Genomic DNA, 25384 nt, shown 5'->3' on the forward strand with positions numbered 1-25384 from the left:
CAGCGTATTAACAGCAATTCATACTCTGTATTTTAACATGTAGGAACAGTACCCAGAAGATTAATACATGATGAGGGGAAAGAACTAGGAGGGGATGTTGAGGCCATAATTAATTTTGCTTTCATACACCCTATGCTGATATTTTCTGATCTTAACTGAAATTAAAGTCACCGTGGAGTTTTCGGCATTAAGAAAAAATGATTGTACACAGTGAAGCACAAATAACATTTCCCTTCTTTTTAAAGATTAAGATTCCAACATGGGGATACAGATGATATTCTCATTGTATTCATTCTTTTACAACAAGGTTTTTTGGGGGGCAGAGTGGAAGTAATTTTCTTTTTGTGGGCATGTCTCATGAAGGACTTCTTAACTAACTTCTCATCTGGCTTGCCCAGAACAGAAGAAAGACAGTTGAAGAGGCTTCGCTCCCAATTTCAAGTGATCACTGTGTGTTTTTGTCTTAAATGAGACAATTGTGAGAATAGGGGTTATATCTTCAGTCATACAAAATGGCACTTATTTGTTCATGAAACAAACCTGATGGGATTAATTTCCTTCATGATCTCGTTAGGTGAGTGCTTTAGCTAGCACCTTAAGCTCCCTTCAGTTCAGACATCTTCTGCTCAGATGCTTCTCTGGGCAGATAGGTAACATAAAGGAATAAAATGGGCCTGGTCAAACTGCTTCTGCTCCATCAAAAGTCAGGCACTGGCTGGCCAGAAGCTGCACCATAGATGAGTGAAGCTGACCAAATAGACATTCGTACCCTGCCCAGAGGATGACTGTGTGCTGGAATGTTGCACTGACATTACAAATGACTGTTTTTATGAGAAGTCCTCTCATCATTCTACATGTTAGTTCACATTTAAAAGAAACAATGGTTTGTGCCAGCCAAACAACACAGGCTTGTGGTCTTAACATTTGCAAGTCTGGGATCAGAGAACAAATGGAGGCTTGCATATTACAAGCATAAATATTTAAAAGTTATAAATCAAGCTAACTAAACTGTTAATGTGTTCTGGCTTCCCATTTTGACAAATATACTCTATTGACTTGGAAGGTCAGGATTGAAATTAGATTTCTCTAAGTTCTCTAAGCACCAGAATAAGGTAGAGTGGGGAGAACAGGCCCTGCCTGCCCTCTACTCCTACTGAACCTCTCTTCTCACCCCCTGGTTCTGTCCCTCACATACGTGTGAACATCCCAGGCTACATGTCCAAGTTCTGCTTTCTTTCCCATAATCAGAAGTCCTTTGGCCAACCTTCAATCCTGGGGTGGTGCTTGGCCTGCCCTGGGGAGAATGAAGCAGGAGAAAAGGCCCATGCAGGCCCGGAATCAGGCTTGGGAGTCGTTTGGGCAGAGAAATCCAGGATCCTTGGAACCAGAGCTTAATGTAGAATCTAGACTCCAGGTCTACTGGGGACCAGTACACAGGCTCCAAGTGGGCACATCTCCTTGGTTCCACCTACTCCTAGTTCTGTAGGAAAGGCATGGCTGAGGACGGCCACAGGATACCTCCTGAATTGTTTTACCAAGGGCAGGGGCCTTGGTAGTTGGGATCTAAGGGAAATACTGGTTTGCACCCTCTAATTTAGAGTCATAGTATATTTGTTCCAGGTGGGATCTAAGAGATCATCTCCTTCATCCCCTATACCCTCATTTTATAGACTCCTCTGGCAGTGTACCTCATTGAAGAATCATAAGCTTTTTAGCCAGAAACCTCTGAACTTAATTGTTAGTCCCAACACTTACTAAGTGGGTGATATGTTGCTTAGCTTCCCTAAACCTTAGTTTGCTCCTGAGAAAATAGAGATGAAATGAATTTCATTCTGGCATATTGTGTTAGTTAGGGTTCTCTAGGGAAACAGAATCAATGAGAGGTGTCTCTGATTATCAAATTGTAAAAGTGACTCACGCAACTGTGGGTATGCACGAGTCTAAATTCTATAGAGCCGTCAACAAACTGTCAACTCCAAGGAAGATGTTCGATGAACTCCTCAGGAAACGAACTGGCAACTTCAACAAACTCCTCAGGAAATGAACTGGGATCTTCAACAAACGTGTTCAATGAACTCCTCAGGAAATGCTTCACTGGGCAGCCAAAGAAGAAGTGAAGGTCCTCCATCTGTCTTGCTTATAAGTCTTCAACTGATTAATTAGATCAAATCCAGCCAATTGCATTCTCTCATTGTGGAAGGCACGCCCTTTGGTGAGTTATCAGTCACAGCCGCAGTCAATTGACTGATGATTTAATAAACCAGCCTGTTGGTTTATTAACCAGCCTCAAATGTCCTCACAGCAATTGTTAGGCCAGTGTTTGCTTGACCAGACAGCTGGGTCACCTGGCCAAGTTGACACATGAACCTAACCATCACACATATCAAGGACTTTTCTGACAAGTTATGGTTGAGACCTTTGGAAACTGGTTCACCCTAAGAGAACACCCTCTCTAGGGATATCTATTCCATGTAACTGTGTCTCTCGGCCGCAGTTACTTCCCTAAGCTTTTCTGCTTAAATGGATGGACAATCTTAAGCTGCCTTTCCAATCTTTGAATTATCTTTCTCTTTTCCATAAGAAAAAGAGCAAGAGAGAAAGCAAGTTAGCAAGTTTTATGTTACTTAAACATGAAAAAGTTCATATCTGTTTTCCCTGAATCTGATGGTGATAACTTTTCAATTCTTAAGGCACTTACAACCATTGTGTAAATTTTTAAATTAATTTGCATGCAGGAATCAGCTCATAGATTCTTGGCTAAATTCCCCTGGACATCTATACCAATGCAACTTTTACGAATCACTTCAGTAGGAAATCCTTTCAAAGGATCGTTTCTTGGTTTTGTTCTGTTTTGTTTTAGGAAGGAAGGAAAAATGAGACGAAGAGAGAGAATGAGGGAAAGTTTACTTACTAAGAGGAGCATATTTTAAATACAGTTTAAATCAAACCTTTTTTTTTTTTTTTCTAATTTAAAGACTGGTTATTTGGTGTGAATCTAGAATTTAATACTGAAGTGAGAGAAGTGTGGCATTTACAGTTTTTTATTGTCCAATAGTGATGAAAATTGGGTGTTAGCATCAAGTTTATATTCTTTCTTATTTATTATAAGTCAGTTGTTTACAAAAGAAAGCCTGGCTAATTAGCTTGCTAAGACCATAATGTTAACTGTCTGGTTCTAAGACTATATGAGCCTGAAAACTACATTTTAGAATACTACTTTTATGTTCAGAATTGTTCCAAATGTTTAAAAATGTCATAATTGCTCCTTCATGTGGGGAAGTAATAGATACTATTGCATACTCTCTTCTACAAAAACTCATTCCCATTTTTCTTCACTGAGGCATTGACCCCAGTATTGTAACATTTTCATTTAGGATGAATAGTAACCCATATTTTGGCACAAGGGGGAGATCTAGTTGTATATCAGAATATTTCAAACCAGGAATCCCATTCCAAAATGTTTTCTGCGGCTTTAATCATAATGGGGCCATTTACATTTTACTGTGTTGGAAATTAGAGTTTTAGTTTTCACTCACCATTAGCCGATCAGTGAAGTACCCTTTTCTCCTCAGTGGTTACATGGCCCCTATGAACTGGAAGATGGATTTTGTAGGAGACTTGGGTATTTGTAAAATGAGCTATATGAGAATGTTATGACTTTGGCATTTAGGGAGGGGATAGGTTGATGGTGATGATGATGATGACTTATACTTAGGTGTCTCTTTTTCAAGCATACTTACCATCCATTATTTCATAGTCACAGTAACACACTGAAGAATGTAATATTAGTATGATCATTCTCAATTTATCATTGAAGGAACTGACGTCCAGGAAACTAACTTGCCAGAGTTGTTGCGCTAATAAGTGACAGGATCAGGACTCAGGCCATCTTCTTTGACTTGAGATCCTGCTCTTTTGTCCAGTACACCACACAGATAGAGAGATAAATGAGAGCCAACATCTTTGAGTTCTGTGTGATAGGACTGCTTTACGTATGTACTCTCGTTCCAGCAAACCAGAAGAGTGTGTTAGATTAGCTGCATTTTATTGACGATGACACTGAAGCTCAGAGAGTTTTAGAAATATGCCTCAATCACATAGCTTTTTAATGGAAGAGTTGGAGTTTAAACCCAATGCTGTTATACTCCGAGCTTCTGGAGTGTTATATTGCCTTTTAACCCAAAAGGAGAAAACATTCAAGAATTAAAAACCATAAAAGAAATGCCTGGATATATTTATTTGAGTGCCCCAAGCAAAAATTTCCAAATGGGTCCTTCCATCCAGTTGTGTAGCTATTGTGCACTGTATTACCACCCAGCTTAGATGAGTAGACCACCACCCAAGTGAGGAGAGCTAGCAAGCTGCTCTCTGTGGTTTGTAAATGTTTGGTGATTAGGGTGGATAATTATTAGTATAATTTTATGATTTTTTTTTGCAGAAGATATCCATATGCAGATTTAAATATATTTGTGCACTGGACAAAGATTCAGGATCCTTTCCAGGGAAATTTTCTTTGTGGAGTGAGTTGCTACGTTGTGAGTCATGGGAACACAGGCTCAGGGCATAAAAGAAACTTTCAGCAAAATGACTGCTTTATTACTTACACAGCACAGAAGGTCCAAAAGAGCAGGGGAAGAGATCCCATTGTGGCTGGTCTCCTAGGGTGGCTGAAAACTGCTTGGGTCAGGGTCAGTAGAAGGCAGCTTTGCATGCCCCACTTTGTGTAGGAGAAGAGAGACAAATCTATGCTGTTTGGGTAGGATTTATCCAACTCAGGCAGAGGGGGCCCTGCCACTGAGAATTCCTTCCTTGATTAGCATCTGGGGCAACTAGTTCTAAAGTTTCCAGGTTTAAGGTCTGGCCAGACATTTTCATTGGCCTTAACATCTCCAGGTTGTGGAATGGAAACAGATGGAATCATCACAGCAACAATAGGAGAGGAGGCAAGAGAGGTGAGGGCTGGGAGATGTCTGCTGAGTGTGTGTCCGTGACTCCCCCAGCAGTCTTCGTCTTTCTATAGTTGGGTTTTCTCTGTGTTAGGTGGGGATGACCACTAGTAGTATTGGCAAAATCCTCTTTCCAGCTGATCTGAGTAGCCTCTCTGCAGAGTCCTCTGCTAATACAGAGATTCATAAACAGTAGGTGGCCATTGCCAGGAAGTTGACCACAGCAGTCTTGGACCTTGGTAGCAGTTACCAGCAATTGGCAAACTGTTATCCCAATTCCCTGCCACTTTCACCTGGTTGCCACATTTCTCTCTTTAAAACAATAAATTTGTGTGTGCAAGTACATTTCTTTACAGCTTTCATGCTGCAACTGTCCTTGGCATGGGTGTATTTGGGCCTTTGCAAAATAAGTGCCTTTCCATATTGAAGGCTTCCTTGAGTATGAAATTTGCTTTTGGAAGTACTCTTCTTCTTAATATCTTATTGACAACTTGACTGAAAATTATAAAGAGGATAAATTATATATTTGTGTCTATGCTGTATATTAAAGTGTTGAATAATAAGTCATATCTGACTTTCAATACAAGCACAGAATCAAAGGCATTATCAGCTTATGTAACCTAACTTCCCCATTTTACAGCTAAGGAAACAGAGATACTCGGATTTTAATTGATTTGCCAGAGGTTATGGACTTGATTAATTCATTAAGTGTTCATTGTGGTTAGCAGCAAATATATGAGGTGGGAGGGAATGTTATCAAGATAATAAAGAATTAAAAATATTTGTAGGGGGAATCCTTCTAAGTACATGCCAGACATAAACAACAGTATAAATCTGAATGTAATTAAGAAATACATTTTAAAATGAATAATAGCTGTTCTAGTAGTTGAGAAAAGGAGAGCTTAGTGTGGTCTGAAGCAATCATAGAGGACCTGAGCCCTGATTTCGTTCACTCATTTAGTGACTCAACAAAGATTTACCAAAAGCTTTCTATGTGCCAGGAACTTCCTAGACTTTGGGGACAGCCCCGCAAACAAGATGCCTGTGTTTGCTGCCCTCACGGAGCTTGTAGCCTACTGGGGCATGCAGATAAATGAGAATAACAGCACCATGTGAGAGGATTAGACAGGGTTCTGAGGAAATGCAAGATTGGGAGACACTGAGTCCAGATTCCAGGCTCTGAGGATGGGTTGTATATAAACAGATGGGAATGTGGTGGGAGGGAGTTCCTGGAGGGAGCCAACATAAAGAGGAAGAGAGCATGGAATGTCTGGAGAAGAGCCATGAGCACTTTACATGCAGTTTCTATTCTTATTTTCACAGCAATGTTAAGCTGTACATATGTTATAAACTGAGGTTAACTAACTTGTCCAAGGTCGCATAGATACTTGATGGAGAAGCAGGAATCTAAGTTAGGTCTGAATGATGTAGAGCTGTACTCTTAGGAAACCACTTACGGTAAAGGATTTAGTTAACATTTAAAACCTGGCTTTTTGATACAATGATGTGTCTACAGACAGTGTGGTGTTTTCTGTGCACCCCTGGTGTGTCCAGGACCCTGAATGATCCAGGACACACTGTCTTATTGTCTTGTTGGTGCCAGCTGAAGAGAGCCTTTGGTCTGCCAGCAGCTCATTGCAGGCCCCCTTGTATCCAGAAAGCCACTTGTTCATCTCTCTTAAGTGTTTCTCTGGTTCTGAAGTTCCTGCCCATCCTAGGTTATTGCTTGTCACCTACCCCGTGTAATAGCACTTGTGTTCTGCTCTTGTCCTGATAGCTCAACTTCCTCTTTGATCTGACTTCAGGACGCCGTCTTTGGAACTGTACCAGCCCCATTCCTTAGAGCATGACCCAGCCTCCAGATTCTGAACCTATGTGGCCCAGATGAGGCTGAACCTCAAAGTGCTTGTCCCTGTCCATCCATCATCCTCCATATCCCCTATTACCTCTGTATCCCCTATCTGTCAGACCAGTTGGAGGCTTGAACATTCCTTCCATCCCAGCAGATACCTGGATCTAGTCTGGGGATCACCTCCTGAAAGAACCTATAGTGGAGATATAGGCTCAGGTTTGCATTTTCTGGGACGCTCTAAGTCTCTCTACTCCAGGACAACTATTCTGTCAGTACCTACCCATCTCAGATAACTATAAAATATGTGGTCTAATTTTATGCTGCCTTCCATATTTAAAACAGGAAGACCTCTTCTTTTCGTTTCCTTCCATCTGACCTGTTGTACTATTGCAACTTGGGCCTAAGATGAGATACATCCCTCTCCTGTGTGTATATGTGTTTGTGTGTATGTATATGTTCTTATCAGCAAACTTTTTCTCACCTCCTATTCTAAAATTTAGATGAATACAATTTTTGTAGACCCCGCAGTCAAGCCTTCCACATTTTACAATAAATACTTGCCATAGCAGAAACATAAGGTGGCAGGTCAGGAATTTTTCTTCTTTTATAATTTTGTTTTACCTTAGAATAATCAAGGAAACCATTTCTTACTGAAATTGTTGCACTTGGTCATGTTATTACAGGAGACACATCACGGGCTTGTTGTTTTGACAGTGAAACATCTTTAGAATGAAATTTGAAATTATTCAGCCAAGGTGTGTGACTGTTCAGTTATACTTCTCAGGTAATGTGCCTTTCACATTTCAGGACTGTTATTTTTGTTGTTGTTGTTTGTTTTTTTTTTTTTCTTTTAATGCTATTAAGGAAGACCAGAAAATGATAAGTTCAGTGAGGTATGAGATAAGCCTGTCTTTATGTTTCTCAGGCAAATCATATTTTATCTTAGAGCAGCCTTCCTTCCTTTGGTGTGCTCAAAGAAATTAATTTGACTGTTTATGATGTTATTTAATTTTCAATAATTATTCAAGCATATATAACCACAGACATCTATGTGGTAGGCAGATGGATCAGCAATTGTGCATGTAATTAGAAATAACCCTTGAAATACAAAAGTAGCTTTTAATATTCAGCATCTACAAAATTGCTAACATTACAAATTGCCCATACCCTGGGGTTGTAGCTAGTGATCTAAAAATTTAAATATAAGAATTCAAATGGAAATTTCAGCCTCCTCAGCACTGAGCAGTTATTGCATTACAGTGAAAAATCATCACCACAGCACTTAAAGAGAAAGACTTGCTTTAACATAAAAATGTGGTGTTTGTAACAAGTTACAGTTTGAATAATGAAATTTTAAATAATTTGGATTGAAATATCTTTTATGATGAGTCACACACTGAAATGAAAAAAAGTTGAAAGAGAATTATATTAATAAATAGCAACTTGCTTTAAGATTCTTAGAGAGAAATGCTTTTAAATTATTCCCTTTTTTGTTTTTAAAATGAAGAATAGCACCTTATTTATTATTGCCAATAAAGATAAGGAATGTACTTCATTTCTTGGTAGTTGAAAGAGAGAGAGGCAGAATCATATGGTGAAATGAGATTTTGTTGTAGATTAGTGAATTCTGGATTCAAAATCATGGTCTGCAGTTTTCAAGATACATAACTTAGAGCAAAACCCTTAACCTCAAAGTCTCAGGATTTATTGGTATTTTTGCTATGATGGTTACTGTTTTCTTTTAGCAGCATCTAGCATCGTCCCTGGTACCCTGGTAACATATTAATAAAAACTTACTAAAGAAGGAAAAGAAAAACGAATGGAAAAGTGGGAGGGGATCGAGGAAGATAGAGACAGAAAGAGAAAGAGTTTGAAAGCAATAAAGGCCCAAAGACTTCTTTGCTTCTCCCCATTTCTAAAGCAAAAGAAAAGTTAAGATTTTCTAGGAGTACTATCACCATCTTATGGCCTTGTATAATATTGCTGATAAAAATTAACAAACTGGTTGTATTTTTGCAACTACAGTCATCGCCTCTTCTAATGAAGTCAAAGTCTAGATGTTGGCCGTATTCTAGATTCCTTCCAGCCTTTTTTTTTTTTTTTTAAGTTAATAAGACTGGCAGTAGGTTTATCACAAATGCTTGGGTGGGGAGTTCCTATTTTGTGCCAAGGTCTGTGTGGGATACAAAGATGAATGAGACACAAGTCACAGGTACTGTCTTCAAAAAGCTTATAGTGTGCAAAGGCTCTTTCTTCCAGAGACAAGGAATCCACATTGGGAGTTCTCTGACTTTGGACTCTGTAAGTTACTAGGTGTCTCTTCATTTTAGAAAGTGGTGAGGTTGGTATTACATGTGAAAATCAGAGTTTATCTGCAAACAACTAATGAAGCTGGGCCTTGGGCCACACTGGGAATAGACCTAAGCCCTTAGCGGGGCATTGATGGAGAAATTAAGGACTTAAGTTCTCCTATCCACTATTTGTTTCTCATTGTGTGGGACAGGATGTGATAGGATTTGGTTCAATACCATGGAAGAGGGGAAGAAAGAAAATGAATGGAGGGATTGGTAGCATTGTCTCTTTCAAACCAATTCCTGGAGGGGATACAGTAGAAGGAAGCCACAGCTGGCTAAGTAGATGTGATCAGTGCCTTTGACAACTACTGCTTAACTCTAACTCTTTGATCCCAGTTCTTCTAAACATAATATGAAAGTCAAGAAGTGCATCTTCTGGCCCTGCTTTTGTTCCAGGCCGTATATTTTCTGTGGCCCTTGTGTGCTCGTTACAAGGTGAAGAAGCCCTCTTTCCTTATAAGGAGCCATGTGCTTTATGTGTCACAGTGGGTTTTTGCCAGTCTGTGTGCTGGCCTTGTGTGGTGGTTTGGAGCTGCATGTACCCCAGAAAAACATATTTTAAACTTAAACTATTCCTGTGGATCTGAACCCATTGTATGTAGGACCTTTTGTTGAAGATACTTCAGTTAAGATGTGGCCCTGGATAGGTCTTAATCCTTTTACTGGTGTGCTTTGTAAGGAGAGTGAAATTCAGACACAGAGAGAGAAACCCATGGGAAACAAGAAGCTGAAAGTCAGTAGAACCCAGAAGAGAAGGGAGAGGCCAGGAGAGGCTGCCATGTGCATTGCCACGTGGCAGAAAAGCCCAGAACCAAGGATCACTGGCAGCCAGCCCCAGGACACCAGTCTTTGGGAAGAAAGCATCTTCTTGGTGGTGCCTTGATTTGGACATTTCCCAGCCTCAAAATTGTGAGCTAATAAATTCCCATTTTTTAAGTCAACCCATTGCATGGTATTTGCTTGAGCAATCCAGGAAACTAAGAAATATTGTGAACTATCCTGGCTGCCACTGGAAAAGGTGTGAAATATTTCCACACCTATGAATTCTGCCCCGTCGGCTCCAATATTTGGCCAGGGGTGGGGTGGGGAGGAGGGGGGAGATGATGCTACTGAGAGATGATGGTACTCTTTATGTTTATTTGTCTGACTGTGCTTGAAAATTCACTAGTAAGTTAGAAAATGTCTATTACAGAAAAATATTTTTCAATCCTGTGAAAAAGTGTTGAGAAAAAAATAAATTCTTATTTCAACTTTTTCCCATGATGTCTAGGACTAGTTGGTGCTTTAAATTGGAAATTTGCAGAGATACTCCAAACTCAGATAAATTTTCTCTTCCTAGGAAAATGAGATGGCTTGATGAGATGATCCTGAGATTCTGTGATTGATTCATCAGTACAACAATATAAAAGGACTTGTACTGCAACACTAACGATTTAAATAGCTGAGTATGAAATGAGGAAATATGTTTTCTTTGGTTTTGGTTAGAAAGAATATTATTATGCAACTTTACATTGGAAATAACTTGAACTGCATCCCGTAAAATGAATTTTAAATGGAAATGGGAAGCTGTGGTTGTTCGAAAGTGTTTTCGTTTTTTATTTTGTTTGGAAGTGTTTGCCCTCTGGGATAAGTGTATGTGCTTTTAACTCCTGAACCAAACTTGGTTGTTCTTTTAAACTTGTATTGATTTGTTCATTCAGCCGTGTCTAGGCCACCTTCTGGTCAGTTCCTTTTCAGCTATCACCGGGAGCCAAGCTGAGCAGAGGCCATTCCCTTATCACTACCCCTTTGTGCCTTGTGTTCTGAGCAGAAAGGGAAAGCAGTGGCCTGTGTTGACTAATCCTAGCAGCTATGCTTCCTCCTCAAGGCTGTCCGGAGCATGGCTGGGCCCTGTCATTGGCAGAATCAGCAGTATTCATGGATTCATTTTGAAAAGTTCATGCTGTTTTATGTTTTTAATCGAAAATGCATGAGCACACATAAATTACCATACTCACCCCAAATCCTACATTTTGTCATCCCTTTCCATAGCCTATGGTTAAGAGTGTGCATTTTGTGTTTGCATCCTGGTTCTGGACCAGGCAAGTTAAGCGTAAGCCCTGAAAGCCTTGGTCAGCTCATTTGTGAAACAGGATTAATAATAATACTGTCCTTGCCGGGTTATCGTGAACATTAAGTGAGGTAATGCATGCCCTGTGTTCACTGCCACATCCGGGACATGATAAATGCTTGACCAAGGTTGGCTGTTCTTATTGTTGTTTTTATGATTTCATGCATCACCAGCTTAGCTCACTGTGGAGGACTGCACTTTTCTGGAAACCATCTCAAGTAGAGGTCATTCTCCCTTTCTGCAGCAGGAGGATTAGACATATATTGTCTCTCACCCTGAATTCTTTCCGTTCTTATTGCTATCTTTACCGACCTTCCAGATGTTTTCCCACAAATCACGTGCTCTGTACCTAGCTTGCCATCATATTCTCTATTCTTGCCTTCATCATCATCCTCAGAGCCTATGACAACTTTGTGATGGATTACCAAAAGTTCATTTCAAGTGGAACCATCCCCTCTACTCTTCCACTCATTTACATGACAAAGCTAACAAGTCCTATCCCTGAAACAATTCTCATACCCCCTTGGTCTTCTTTCCTTGTTCACATGCCTCCCTATCCACTCATAAGCCCTGAGTTATTTATGAATTAATTAATGTATTCAGCTTCTAATTCAACAAATACATATTGAGGCCCTACCCTGAGCCCGGTACTCTTAAAGGTACTGGAATATGACAAGCAACAAGACAGTCATTTCATGAACACACTCAGTTTCCACACCCAGTTTTTCAATCAATAACTGTGGGTCACTACAATCATCGGCTGTAATCTGGTATTCACAGGCTGCCAGGTGCCACTAGAGGAAGAAAAAACATCACAGAATTGCTCATCAACTCCATGCTTGGCCCATTCACAGCATTGTAACTTCCCATGTACTTCTCTATCTCCCACCTAAACTATAAGCTCTTAAACTGTCTCATGTGTCTTTGTGTCCCTGATCTAAGCATTCCATCAAGTGGGGATACAGTTGGTATTTGTTGCATGCATGTGAATTAATACATTTCTGATTTTCTCTAGTTTGGCTAATCCTTTCTTCATCTCTTTTACTCCCTGTCACATTTCTCCTCATTTCTATTTCATACTTTTTCATTGTCTTTCATTGTCCACTCCTCCATCTTCACTTTCTGAAAAAGACATTGGTTCATATTTTATTGAGGGTGTTGGCACCACTTTACCTGAGCTCTCTGGCCTCCCTTTTAAGCTGCCTCCACCTTCACTGTACCTCACTGCCACCCCCTTATGGAAGCCAGTTGGAGGAACCACAGGGACCCTCTTCTTCCCAGGACTGTCCTCCACTTGTGCCCAGAGTCCTTGTCTGACACATTTTTGTGCCTCCCACTGTGCCTAGGCCAGTGACCTGCAATCTAGCACAGGTTCAGGGGAAATTTGTTAAAATTCCTTCCCAAGGAGCTGTCCAGAGCACTTAAACTGGCTAAAGTTCTTGCCTCTGGGGGTCTCCACTTTGTATCTCTTCACCTCTGTTGCTTGCTTTGGGCCTTGTGGGCTGTGACCAAGTCTCAGGTCAGAAGGGAGCCTGACTTCTATCATGTTTAACCATAGTCAGCTTATGCTCAGCCCTGATTTTCCCAAGATAAGATTGGTCCTTTCTTGATAAACTCTGGTGTCAGATCCGGGGCCTATCCTGAATGCTACCATGCTATGTTACAGTCTGCAGCTCTCTGTCCCAGTCAGACTGTGGGGAGCCTTTGTAAATTTCTGAGCAATAGAGGCACATGATAAAATAGAGGGGTTTATAGTAACAACACCCTGGATTGGAAGGGAGAAAAAGAGAATCCTATAGTGCTTTAAAATATCTTGAAATCTTGGTTTCTGATGTACTAGGACCATAGAAATGTTCCAAATTTAATAAGGAAAATAAAAAAACTCATCCTCTTTTCCTGAGGGGTGACTTATTTGGGGTAAAGATTCGCCAGGATTGCCTTGAACAGAATGTGATTGTTTCATAGGCCTGAAGGCTCTTAACACATATTTTGCAGGCCTTCTTTTGGAGCATCTTGCTTTGGCCAGTGTAGGTATCTCATGCCATCATATCTGGACATTTGCTGCCAGCCACCAGTTTGTGAGAAATGCTTTGAGATATGAAGCATCCCATAAAGTGCATCACTCTCTAGGAAGGGCCTGAGCTTGCCAGGTGTGCACAAGACTGCGTGCGATCCCCAGAGATATGGGATCCTGGGAGCGTAATTACAAACTACTGATAGGAATTTATTTTAATAACTACAGAAAATGTTTGTTTAGGTAATAGGGAATTTTCCTTTCATGGAGATAAGCTCTTGCCCAACCAGCATTAAATTACTCTCCAAATGGTCTCTCAGTAAGCCAGAGTGTGAGTGCAGTGTGTACTATGTTCACGTGTGTGAGTGGTTTTTTTGTGTGTGTATGTGTGTGTTTAAGCTGCTGACTATTTAAAACCTGCTTTTGTATTTTGAGGGTTATTTCTAGTAAGAGATGAGGCTGTCCAATTTATCTTTGGCACTAAGCAAGCCCTATTTGTCTCTGGCATGAAGCAGGCTTTGCTCATCTGGTGCCGTCTCCTGGTTATCGTGCTACTCAGCAGGAGTAATTTGTTTTGTTTTATTTCTGTCCCAAAAGGTAATTAATAATACAGGAGCAAGTTGTTTGTGTGGTGTTTTTATATTTTTGATTACCCAAGGAAGTGTTTTTTAGGAGCCTTTCCAAATAGCTGCTTTGCACCTGGCTGGAAACCTGTGCTCCTCGGTGACAAAGAGCTAAGTTTTGGAAACCTTCCAAGGGTCCAGTCCATCACCTTCACAACTCCAAGCCCCATTTAATGTGGGTCAAGATGGATTTTTAGAGGGCATTAAAAGACATAAGACATATCAGTGAATAATCTTTGGTGCACAGTAATCTAGAGCCAGAGCCTTCACTTTCCAGTAGAATATCCTGGCCTGGGGAGTGATTTAAAGAAATCCTACTGAACAGTTATTACAGGTGAGGCATTGTACTCAGTGTGTCTGTATGCCTCATTTAATCTTCACGACTGTGAATGAGGTAGCTACTCTTAGTCCTCATTTCGTAGGTGAAGAAACTGAGGCTTCTGGTAACATAGTATTTAAAACGTGCTTTTACATTTTAAGAGTAATTTCTCTCAGCTCTTAGTATCTATTCCAGGAGTAGCCAGTTCAAATACCTACAGGCCTGGACAGGTTAACGTAGACCGGGCTTGCAGCTAACTGGTGAGTACCTGCTCCTATTTTAAGGAAGCAGTTACTTTTCTGCACTTGCTGATTATTGCCAGCTGACAATGTGGGCTGCTGAAGCCAGATAATTCTGTTTTCAGTACAAGCTGGAAATATGGCACTTTTCTTTTCGTTATAATTCTATAAATTTGGTTCAGTTATTAGTCCCTTTGTTTCAGAAGAAACAAACTGAGGTTAGAGAGAATAACTGTCCCCAAATCACTCAGTTAATAAGTATTACAATTGGAACACAAACCTATGTTTGTCAAAATCAAAATCCTTCTGTGTACTATTGCCTACATTTTTTGTGATTCCATGTATATTTTTAGTCAAACTGGGTAACCTCCTACTTAATTTTTTTCTTCTTTTTGTAGTAACAGCTTTATTAAGATGTAAATTGCATAATATACAATTACTGACTTAAGAAGTATATAGTGGTTTTTAGTATAGTCACAGAGTTGTACAATCATCACCAAAATCAGTTTTCCAACATTTTGATCACCTCATAAAGAAACCCTCTACCCTTTAGCTGTCATCCCAGTCACCTCACTCCCCTAGCCCTGAGCAACCACTAACCTAACTTTCCGTCTCTCTATATTTGATCATTCTGGACATTGCCTAAAAATGGAATCTTGTAACATGTGATCTTTTGTGACTGACTTCTTTCTTTTCTTTTGCTTTTTTTTTTTAAGGTTCGTTCATGTTATAACAAGTATCAGTATTTCATTCATTTTTATGGCCAAATCATCTTTCATTGTATGGATATATTTTGTTTATCCGTTCTTCAGTTGATGGGACATTTGGGTGTTTTTACATTTTGGCTATTATGAATAATGCTGTGGTATAAATTTTTCTGTGGGCATGTTTTTATTTCTCTTGGATACTTGGGCTGCTTCTACATTTTGGCTATTGTGAATAATGCTGCTATGGACATTGGTGTAAATGTATCTGTTTGAGTCCATGCTTTCAGTTTTTGGGTATACACCTAGGAATAACTCCTGGGTCAAATGTCAACTCTCCGTTTAAGTTTTTGAAGAACTGCCAGACTGTTTTCCAAAGTAGCTGTGCCATTTAACATCCCACCAACAATGTATGAAGGTTCCAATTTCTCTACATCCTTGCCAATACTAGTTATCTGATTTTTTTGTTATATCCCACCTAGTGGGTGTGAATTATATCTTATTGTAGTTTTGATTTGCATTTTCCTAACGACTAATGATGTTGGGCATCCTTTCCTCTGCTTATTGGCCATGTGCACATCTTTGAAGAACTGATTATCCAGATCCTTTGCTCATTTTTTAAATTATTCTTTGTCTTATTGGGTTGTAAGAGTTTTTATTTATACAAATTCCTTATCAGATACATGATTTGCCCCATTCTGTGGGTTGTCTTTTCACTTTCCTGATAATGTCATTTGAAACACATAAGTTTAATTTTAATAAAGTCTAATTTACCTATTTTTCTTCTTTCATCATTTATGCTTTTGGGTGTCCTATCTAAAAATCCATTCAAGGTCACAAAAATTTATCCCTATACTTTCCTTCATACTTTCATTCTTCTAAAATATATTTTCCTTTTTATAGGCATATTCCCTGGTTCTAGAATATTGGAAATTGTTGGGAAAAAAGCTGTCTTTATGCTGTGCAATCATACAAATGTCTGTCATCCAATTTTAGCCCACCCTGTCTCCTCCATCAAACATCATTTTTGTCCATGGTAGGTGCAGGGCGACGTCTGGTTGAGGCTTTGCCATAGTTCAGTGATCAGTTTGTGAGTGAGTCACATATTTCAACTCCCCATGTTCTCTATGATGCTTATGTTTCTAATAGCTTAGAAGGTTTTTTTTTTTTTTGCTATTATTCTGTTGTTCTCAGAGGTTGGCCTTATAAAAGTATTTCTGCAGAAATACTGGAGTATTATTACAAAAACTTTTCATACTTTAAAAATTCTGAGAGAAGCCTTTAGAAAAGAAGAGCTGTCAATGCACTATCCTCTTTTATCATCAACTTTTTGATAGAATATTTGAAAGGTTATTTAAGGCTGGTTAGACAGTACTAATCTGTAGGAAACAAAATTTCTATTTCAGTTACTTAATAGCCTATCTGAGCACTTGCAAGGAAAAATCTCCACATTTCACTAGTTTTTGTGTACGTGGTATATACAATGACGACTCTTTATGTCTATTCTGTTTCAGTATTGACAGTTTTTCAGCTCTTTCTACTTCATATGATGCGTGTTTGTGTGCGTGTGTGTGTGTTTACCCCAAATGGTTCCAGTGTGACACTTTCATCTGCCTTATTTATTAATAATGTTCTGAGAACTCATTGAAAGAAAGTGCTACATTAATACACAGAAGAGTAAATTATTTGTTTAATATTCATATAATTTTTACCCAAATCCATGCTGTTATAAAAGTGACTTTAGTGATGAAATACATTTCTTTACATTTGAGACTATATAAACTCTATAAAATATCATATCATTCATAGTTCTCATGTCTTTCTTTTCTTTTCTCAGAACAAGTATAGAATTGTTTCAGATTGGTATTAATCATTTGATAATTTTAAACAATAAACAGAAATGGCTCTTGCCCATAAAGAGGGTACATTTGGGGATATTGATTTTAATAGTGCCTATATTCATTAACAAAATCAGGTAATGAAATCCCCTACCAATCGCGATTCTTTCTTTGTACTTCTCTTCCTTTTATCTGGTGCTTTCACCTCCCCACCTGGAATATTAACTGATCCCTTACCTGACTGTGTTTAACTCTGAGTATCTATCACTTTTCAGCCCTTTACCAGCTAACCTTCAGTTCTTAAATATGATTCAGTACTTGGATATTTATATTTGTATATGATGGGTAGATATGGGCTCCTATATTAGGCAGCCACATGTTCTGTACAAGACAGGGAATTCCATATGGAAAGCATTCTGATCTCTCTCTCTCTCTCACACACACACACAAACACCCTAAAGTTCTCCTTCTGCTGCTTCTCACATATCTTCTAGAATAGTTCCTTGCACATATAAGGTGCTATATATATGTTTTTTTATTTTTTAATCATGTTCTCCCAGTTACTGTGGTACAAATTAGCTAACCTTGCCAAGCCTCAGTCTTCTTACCTATAAAATGGATAAAATATTTTAGAGTTCTATAGTGAGTACTATTGAGATAATTTATATGAACAACTTTATAAGCTGTGAAGTACTAGATATGTATTAACTATCCTATTTTTATATTTATATTGTTACTTTACATTTGGAAAGATCCGGAGAATGGAATTTCTGTCTTTTGTTTCTTGCTCTCTTCCACTATAGGTGCTTCTCCCCCAAGCCCAGTGTCATCTCTGGAGTAACAGCTTAGAAAATATTTCTAACTGAGTACTGGGTAGCTACATAAATCTCTGAATATAAAAATAATTCTATGTACATTGTATGGACTATGTAGAAGCATCTTTAAATATATAAGAAAGAGGGAGGAATTGTAAATATTTATGGCTATTTGCTAACATGGTGGTCTCTACATTTTTTCATTGGGTACCCCTATCAGTACATTTTTGAGCAGCCACCTCCAATATTGTGTGATTGGTTGAAAATAGATCTGTGTCAACTTAAAAAGCTGAAGAGTTACCCAAATGTAGCGTTATGGTTATTAAATGGTAATAAAGGTCTCAGTGCCCTTTGGTTCAGTCAATAGATGTGAATAAAGAGAAGTATCATGATAAATTGCTCATTTTTACTGAGAAGTTCAAGGAATTCTTGAAACAGTTTCCCTCAGCATAGCTTACTTTGAAACCTACTTAACATTCACCATTTACTTTATTCACTCAGTCTTCAAATATTTATTGAATGTCTTCTAGGCCGCCAGGTACTATTCCAGGCACTGAGAACACTGGGAGGGACAAATATTTAAAATGAGGTCTCTGTTCTTATGCAAATAAACCTGTTAGTAGTTGATTAAGGACAATCAAATGCACTTGCTAATTTCTAAATACATTTATGTTAACCCCCATCGTAAGAATTTAAATATTAATTATATTTAATATGCAGATTAATACTGGCACCATCACTTTGTCCACAAGTTAGTTGGTGACCTGTCAGATGAAATATTCACAGTATCCTGAAGGCATCATTAGATACTATAGAAGTGGACTATTCAGCAAATATTAATGTTGTGCCTATACTTTATAGTGAGCAAAAAATAATTTGTCTATGAAAAAGCCTTGTTGGAATTAATGCTAGCAATGGAAAGAACATATAACTAGTCCCTGTTAGACCCAGATATACAAATCTGTGACAAAATCTCTGGCAACAACTAGAACATTGTGATTAGACTGATTATAATGGAGACTTAAAACCCTTGAATGTCTCTCCACTGCTCACAGCATAAAGTCCATACTCCTTGGCCTGGCGTATAAGAACCTTCACTTTCTGGTTCCTGCCTGCTTTTCTAATCTGGTCAGTTCTCTTTTTACATTTGTACATGCCTTGAATGCCATCCTCACCCTATTCACCTGACAGTTTCCAACTCGACCTTCAAAACTGCTGAAAGATCCCCTCTCTGTTAAGTTGTCGGGACGCTCCCACTGGTCACTCATACTGTGCTCTGACCTCCTGTGGCATCTTCGCATGGATGCCTGTCAACTCTCGGATCACTGTACTTTAATTCTCTTTATCTATGTTTTTCCCTTGCTAGGCTGAGCTGGTGGCACTGATCTGTCCTGAAAACTGTTGTCATGAAAAATAAGAAGTATTGCCTTGGGGGCTCTCTAGATCTAACTTAATTTTCAGGGATTTTCTTTTCACGAAAAAGTGTCTACCTCATCAGCTATCAAGTGACTGAAATTCTCTGAGCACATGTTCAAGCTCTGTTTGTAGATAAGGTAACAGACTGCAATGGATGGAGTACAGCCTAGTGGCTCAGGGTCTGGGCGTGGATGTCAACCAGCCAGGGAGGAATTCTGGGTCTACTCTGGACAAGCTCCAGGACCTTATGCTGCTTCATCTCTTTGTGCCTCAGTTTCCTTTTCTGTAAAATGAACATAGAAAGCATATGTATTTCATTGTATTGTTATGGGGTAGTAGGAGCAATGTGGTAATATATACAAAGCTCTTAGAATACTCAATAAATGCTAGCTGCCGTTGTCAAAGTGCAAGGTCTATGAATTTACTTGCAAGTGTATGTGGGCTTATGTCAAAGCATAAATGACATATCAGGTTCTTACTTGTTTTGAATAAGTTCCATGAGGTGGGTGGTTGGAGGAAATGTCAACCACAGTAAGAAGGGTAAAGAAAGAAGAATACGACACCCAAACAATATCATCCTGGTTTTCCCAATAGAAATCATTGTTTGGTAGATTTCCTGTTGAACTGGTGGGAAATTTAGCAGAAACAGTTGCTGCTCATATACATTCTGTTGTTATCATTCACTTTGGCATATATCCTATTGTAGTCATGAGAAATTTAGTGAGTGCATCCCTGCTCAATTGAAGTCCCCCCTTTATTTGTAATCATTTTGTATATTTAATAAAGATAGAATGTTCACTGCCTTCATTAGGAGCTGGGTTGCGATGAAAGTTGTGAGCTACCATAGGAGCCCTTACTGTTTCAGTGGCTCATTGCAGTAATTGGTTGGAAAAGTGATTTGCAGCAGCTCATGCTATCTGGAGCTGGCTTTGAGCTCTTCATCTCACCACAGGCCTCCTTGTCAGCCTGTGGTATGCTATTCCTCTCTTTTGTCTAACTATATATGGTCTTTTAATGTCTCTGACAGCAAGGTGGCTGAAATCCACAATTTTGGTTGGCAGTGAGCACCGCGCGCAGTGATTTCTTAACAGGTGTTTTAGCACCGTATAGTAAAAATGAGTGGTGGCTGTTGAGTAAAGGACAAGATGCATATGGAACACTTGGCTAGTATGGAAAACAATAATAATTTCCAGTTGAATTCGCTATTTAGTCCTGTGCTTACTAACAGCACTTTTTAGCTTATGCCATTGTGCCGGTTTGAATGTATTGTGTCCCCCAAATGCCATTGTCTTTGTAGTCTTGTAGGGGCAGATGTTTTGGTGCTGGTTGGATTTGCTTGGAATGTGCCCCACCCAGCTGTGGGAGATGATTCTGATGGGATGTTCCCATGGAGGCGTGGCCCCGCCCATTCAGGGTGGGCCTTTATCTGTGGAGCTATATAAATGAGCTGACTTGGGGGGAGGGAACTCACAGAGTGCAGCTGGGAGTGATGTTTTGAAGAGGAGCAAGCTTGCTAGAGAGGAGCGTCCTGGGAGAAAGCCGTTTTGAGGCCGGAGCTTTGGAGCAGAAGCCAGCTGCCTTCCCAGCTAACAGAGGTTTTCCGGACTCCATTGGCCATCCTCCGGTGAAGGTACCTGATTGCTGAGGTGTTACCTTGGACGCTTTGTGGCCTTAAGACTGTAACTGTGTAGTGAAATAAACCGCCATTTTATAAAAGCCTATCCATCTTTGGTGTTTTGCATTCTGCAGCATTAGCAAACTAGAACAGATTTTGGTACCGAGAGAAGTGGGGTGCTTTTGCTGCTGAGTTTGCAAATACCAAACATGTTGGAACGGCTTTTTAAATGGATAATGGGGAGTTTCTGGAAGAGTTGTGAGGAACTTGACAGAAAAGGCCAAAACTGCTTTAAAGAGATTGTTTATGGAAATATGGACTCTAAAGATACTTCTGATGAGGCCCTGAGCAGAAATGATGAATGTGTTGTTGTAAACTGGAAGAAAGGTGATCCTTGTTTTAAAGTGGCAGAGAATTTGGCAAAATTGAGTCCTGGTGTCAGATGGAAGGAAGAATCTGGAAGCAATAACCTGGAATACTTAGCTGAGAAGATCTCTAGACTACCTGTGGAGGATATACCCTGGCTTCTCCTTGCAGCTTATAGTAAAATGCGAGCGGAGAGAGATAAACTTAGAACTGAACTCTTGGGTTCAAAGAGACCAGAAGCTGATCGCTTGGAAAATTGTGAGCTTCCAGTGGGTGGAATCCCAGAAGCTACAGCCCAACATGAGGATGTAACCAAACACGGAACCCAGCCGCCATTTCAGTACAAGCCAAGATTGGAGATGGAATTATCCAGAAAGGATTTGTGGAAAGTCCTATTGTCTAATGGCTTTGACCCCTGTGTGCTTCATGCAAAGCCAACAGAATTTTTGCGAGATCTTTATAGACTGAGCCATTGCCGGTCTGGACTGGAGGAGACAGACAAGGAAAAAATTGAAGGAAAAATCTCTTCAAAGACAGAGCCATGGAGGTTGAGGTCTGGAGTCAGGAGGTCTCGGGCTGGGAGAGAGGAGCAGCCCACACGCATGGAAAGGGTGAGTTTGCCCCAGAGGTCGAGGGTGGGCATTCCACCTCGATGCTCTGGAAGAGTTTTGCCACCTCAGGTCCCAAAGAGGTTGGAGCACATTTCCAGGGAATTGGGGAGAGCCTGGCTGCCACCACACTGTTCTGAAGGGGTTCAGCATGTGCCCCAGAGATGGAAGGGAATCCAGGAGCTGCCCCGATGTTTGAGGAGGGTGGGGCCGAGAAGGTGGTCTCCCCAATGTGTGGATATGTTGGAGCACTCACCTAAGCATTTGGAAAGGAAAGGGCTGCCGAAAAGGCCCTTGAGAAGGGTTAGGCTCCCGCTCTCTCAAGCCCCACGGATGCAACATCGTTCTGTTAATGACTCTCAGACTTTGAAATCTAATGGAGTTTGTCCTGCGGGTTTTGGGAACTATTTTGCTCCTGTTAACCCTGTTTTCCTTGCTGTTTCTCCTTCTGGCAATGGAAATGTTTATCCTGTGAATGTCTGTTCTTTGTATATTGAGAGCAAGTAACTTGTTCTAAGTTCACAGATCCACAGCTGAAGAAAGATTGTGCCTTGGGACTGACCACGCCTAAATTGATTTTGATGGGATTTTGTACTTAACTTTTGTTACTGAAATGATTTAAGTTTTTGTGATATTGTGATGGAATGAATGTATTTTGTATTTGGAAAGATAATGTCATTTTGGGGTCCAGGGGGTGGAATGTGCTGGTTTGAATGTATTGTGTCTCCCAAATGCCATTATCTTTGTAGTTTTGTGGGGCAGAAGTTTTTGGTGCTGGTTGGATTTGCTTGGAATGTGCCCCACCCAGCTGTGGGAGATGATTCTGATGAGATGTTCCCATGGAGGCGTGGCCCTGCCCATTCAGGGTGGGCCTTGATCAGTGGAGCTATATAAATGAGCTGACTCAAAGAGAGGGAACAGAGTGCAGCTGGGAGTGATGTTTTGAAGAGGAGCAAGCTTGCTAGAAAGGAACGTCCTGGGAGAAAGCCATTTTGAGGCCGGAGCTTTGGAGCAGACGCCAGCTGCCTTCCCAGCTAACAGGTTTTTCGGACGCCATTGGCCATCCTCCGGTGAAGGTACCCGATTGCTGAGGTGTTACCTTGGACGCTTTGTGGCCTTAAGACTGTAACTGTGTAGTGAAATAAACCCCCATTTTATAAAAGCCTATCCATCTTTGGTATTTTGCATTCTGCCGCATTAGCAAACTAGAACAGCCATATAATACTGATTATAGATGCACACATTTTATTTCTCCTTTAGATTGTAAGGTCCGTGAACTCTGACCCCATCCTTAGTCATCCTTGTATGAACACATAGAGTCCTCAGTAAATGTTTGTTGAAGAATTGACAGAGTGAAATCTAGACATGGTTTTGGTAATAATTAGTGATGTTACCTTGGGAATTTTTTATAAAGTTTTGAATGTGGAAATCTGGAAGTATACACAAAAGAAAAGAGAATGGTATAATGAACCCCTTTATACCTATCACCCAGCCTCGACTGTCATCAACAGTTGGCCAATTTTCTTTCATTTATACCCATCACAGATCATTTGAAGGAAATATTGAAGGAAGATTTTTTACAGAAAATTCAGTAAATTAAATAAATATATAGCTCTTTTACATTGTCAGCCTTAAAGGAGTATTTGCTAAAAGCAATCCTACAAGGTATTTTAATGCCTCCAAATGTAACAGGCACAGTCCCTATCTGTTTGTATTCTTTTTTGTCCACGCAGAAACACTATTTTCCAGGGTTTCTTAAGATTCCCAATATTTCATAACCAGTGAAACTAAACTGCAAACAAGGCACAATTTCAGTGTCAGAGCTTGGACGCTTGTTTATGAATTAATTCTTTCATTCAATAAACATTTTAGAAGAGTGTCTCTCCCCCATGGAGTTCTCCCCCATTGAGGAAGAAATGAGATAATGTACATACTGCACTTGATATAGTGCCTGCCGTCTAGTAATTGTTCGGCGAAAGTTATTGATTACCATTGTATAATTATTCCATATCAGGGACTGTGCTGAGTGCTAAGATGAAGAAAAAAAAAAAAACACTTCTTTTTCTTAGCCCCTTTGGGAACTTTCCAGCTAGAAACATCAGGCTCATTTTAGATTATATCAATAGAGCCTAGAAGTGAAGAATGAAAGAAAGGGGAATAGGTAAAGACCTAGAGCATGGGAAGGGAACTAGCACTTGGAGGGAGGCTCCTGAAGGATGAGGAGGCACAGGCAGCCAAGGATAAGAAGGAAGGGTGCTTGATAGCCACCACTTGGATTCCTTCCTACTGTAAAGGAGCTCAGTTCAGCCAGAGCCGCCTTAACTTAAAATCCCCTTTTTCATAGTGTTACTGTTACCACTGTCCAGTAGCATCTCACTCCTCTTTGGAGATTTTACTGAGGCTTGAGATAAATTTTGTGAAAGTTACCTTTGGCCTGAAATTTGAATGTATGATCACGCTATAAACTCACTTACATGATTTTTGCATAGGCCTGGTAAGACTAGTATATTTGTTTTCATTTTTTTTCTTTCTCTACATCTACATCTGTCTCTCAGTTTCTCCTTTAGTCCTTAGCTCTTCCTTTCTGGCTCTTAGTTTTCTTTCTCTATCTAAATCTCATTTTTACTTTGTCACTCATTCCCTATTTCCTTATTGGTTCATTAGATTTCTCTTTTTTCTCTCATCATCCTTCTTCCTGTTTTCTTTGGGCTTTATTCTTGGGTGACTATAGAGGAGTAATTCAGGACTGTAGCACTTCTGCGTTTCTGAAAATCTGAGAACTTCAGCTTTCGCCTGTCACAAACTTTGGGATGGAAGGAGAGCTTGAAGTCTTCTCACCCTTAAACTCAGTCTTTATAGTCCTAATAGGTACCTGACCAAAAACTATTCATTCAAACAGTGTTGCCTCAATACCCTTTATGTGCTCTACATTGGATTTACATATGTGCATGAAAGAGACAAAGCTCTGCTCTCACAGGAGTGTCTTAAGATGAAATAACACGCATCTAAAAGATGTCAAAAGCTGTGCAATTTAAATCAAATGATCTTATTGGAGGTCTACAATTTTAAAGATGTTATTTACTTAAGTTACAGTATCTTCCTATCAACAAGTTTCATGGGTAATTTTTATGCCCAGAAGCTGATAGATTCTGAAATGAGATTCAGCCTGAAGCCAGTCAGGATGAATTGATAAGCTGGAGCATCTGAGGACAAAAATCAAATGCAATAAGCACTACAGATAGTTCAGCATTTTCTCACCCACACACTGAGTATCATGAGGTATTTTAAAGGATGCTGCTCTCTCTGCTATTAGAGAAGGCTATTAATATCTGACCATGGCTTTTTTAAAAACCTGTCAGTATTACAACTTTCATATAGTTAAATGATAGAAAGTATGTGGCAGTGCATCATTATAACCACTAACATGTCAGGAAGGTATAAAAATTAAGAATCTCACCGAGATGAAGGGAGTTAAAAATCGTTGTGTACATTGAGGTGCTTTTAACATGTTAACTAGTAATTGAAGTAGCTATTGCTGAATGAGTGAGTTGTTCTTTTTCATCCT

General features: G+C 39.7%; 1 protein-coding gene and 1 pseudogene across 2 annotated transcripts in view; both read left to right on the forward strand.

Annotated features, from left to right (window-relative positions):
* FAT3 (FAT atypical cadherin 3) overlaps positions 1-25384 on the forward strand; it is a 652719-nt gene that overhangs the window by 306497 nt on the left and 320838 nt on the right. The gene's annotated exons all lie outside the window — the stretch shown is intronic.
* LOC119535873 overlaps positions 1304-25384 on the forward strand; it is a 36531-nt pseudogene continuing 12450 nt past the window's right edge.

The sequence above is a fragment of the Choloepus didactylus genome, chromosome 6 (assembly GCF_015220235.1).
Source record: "Choloepus didactylus isolate mChoDid1 chromosome 6, mChoDid1.pri, whole genome shotgun sequence".
NCBI classification, from domain to species: domain Eukaryota; kingdom Metazoa; phylum Chordata; class Mammalia; order Pilosa; family Megalonychidae; genus Choloepus; species Choloepus didactylus.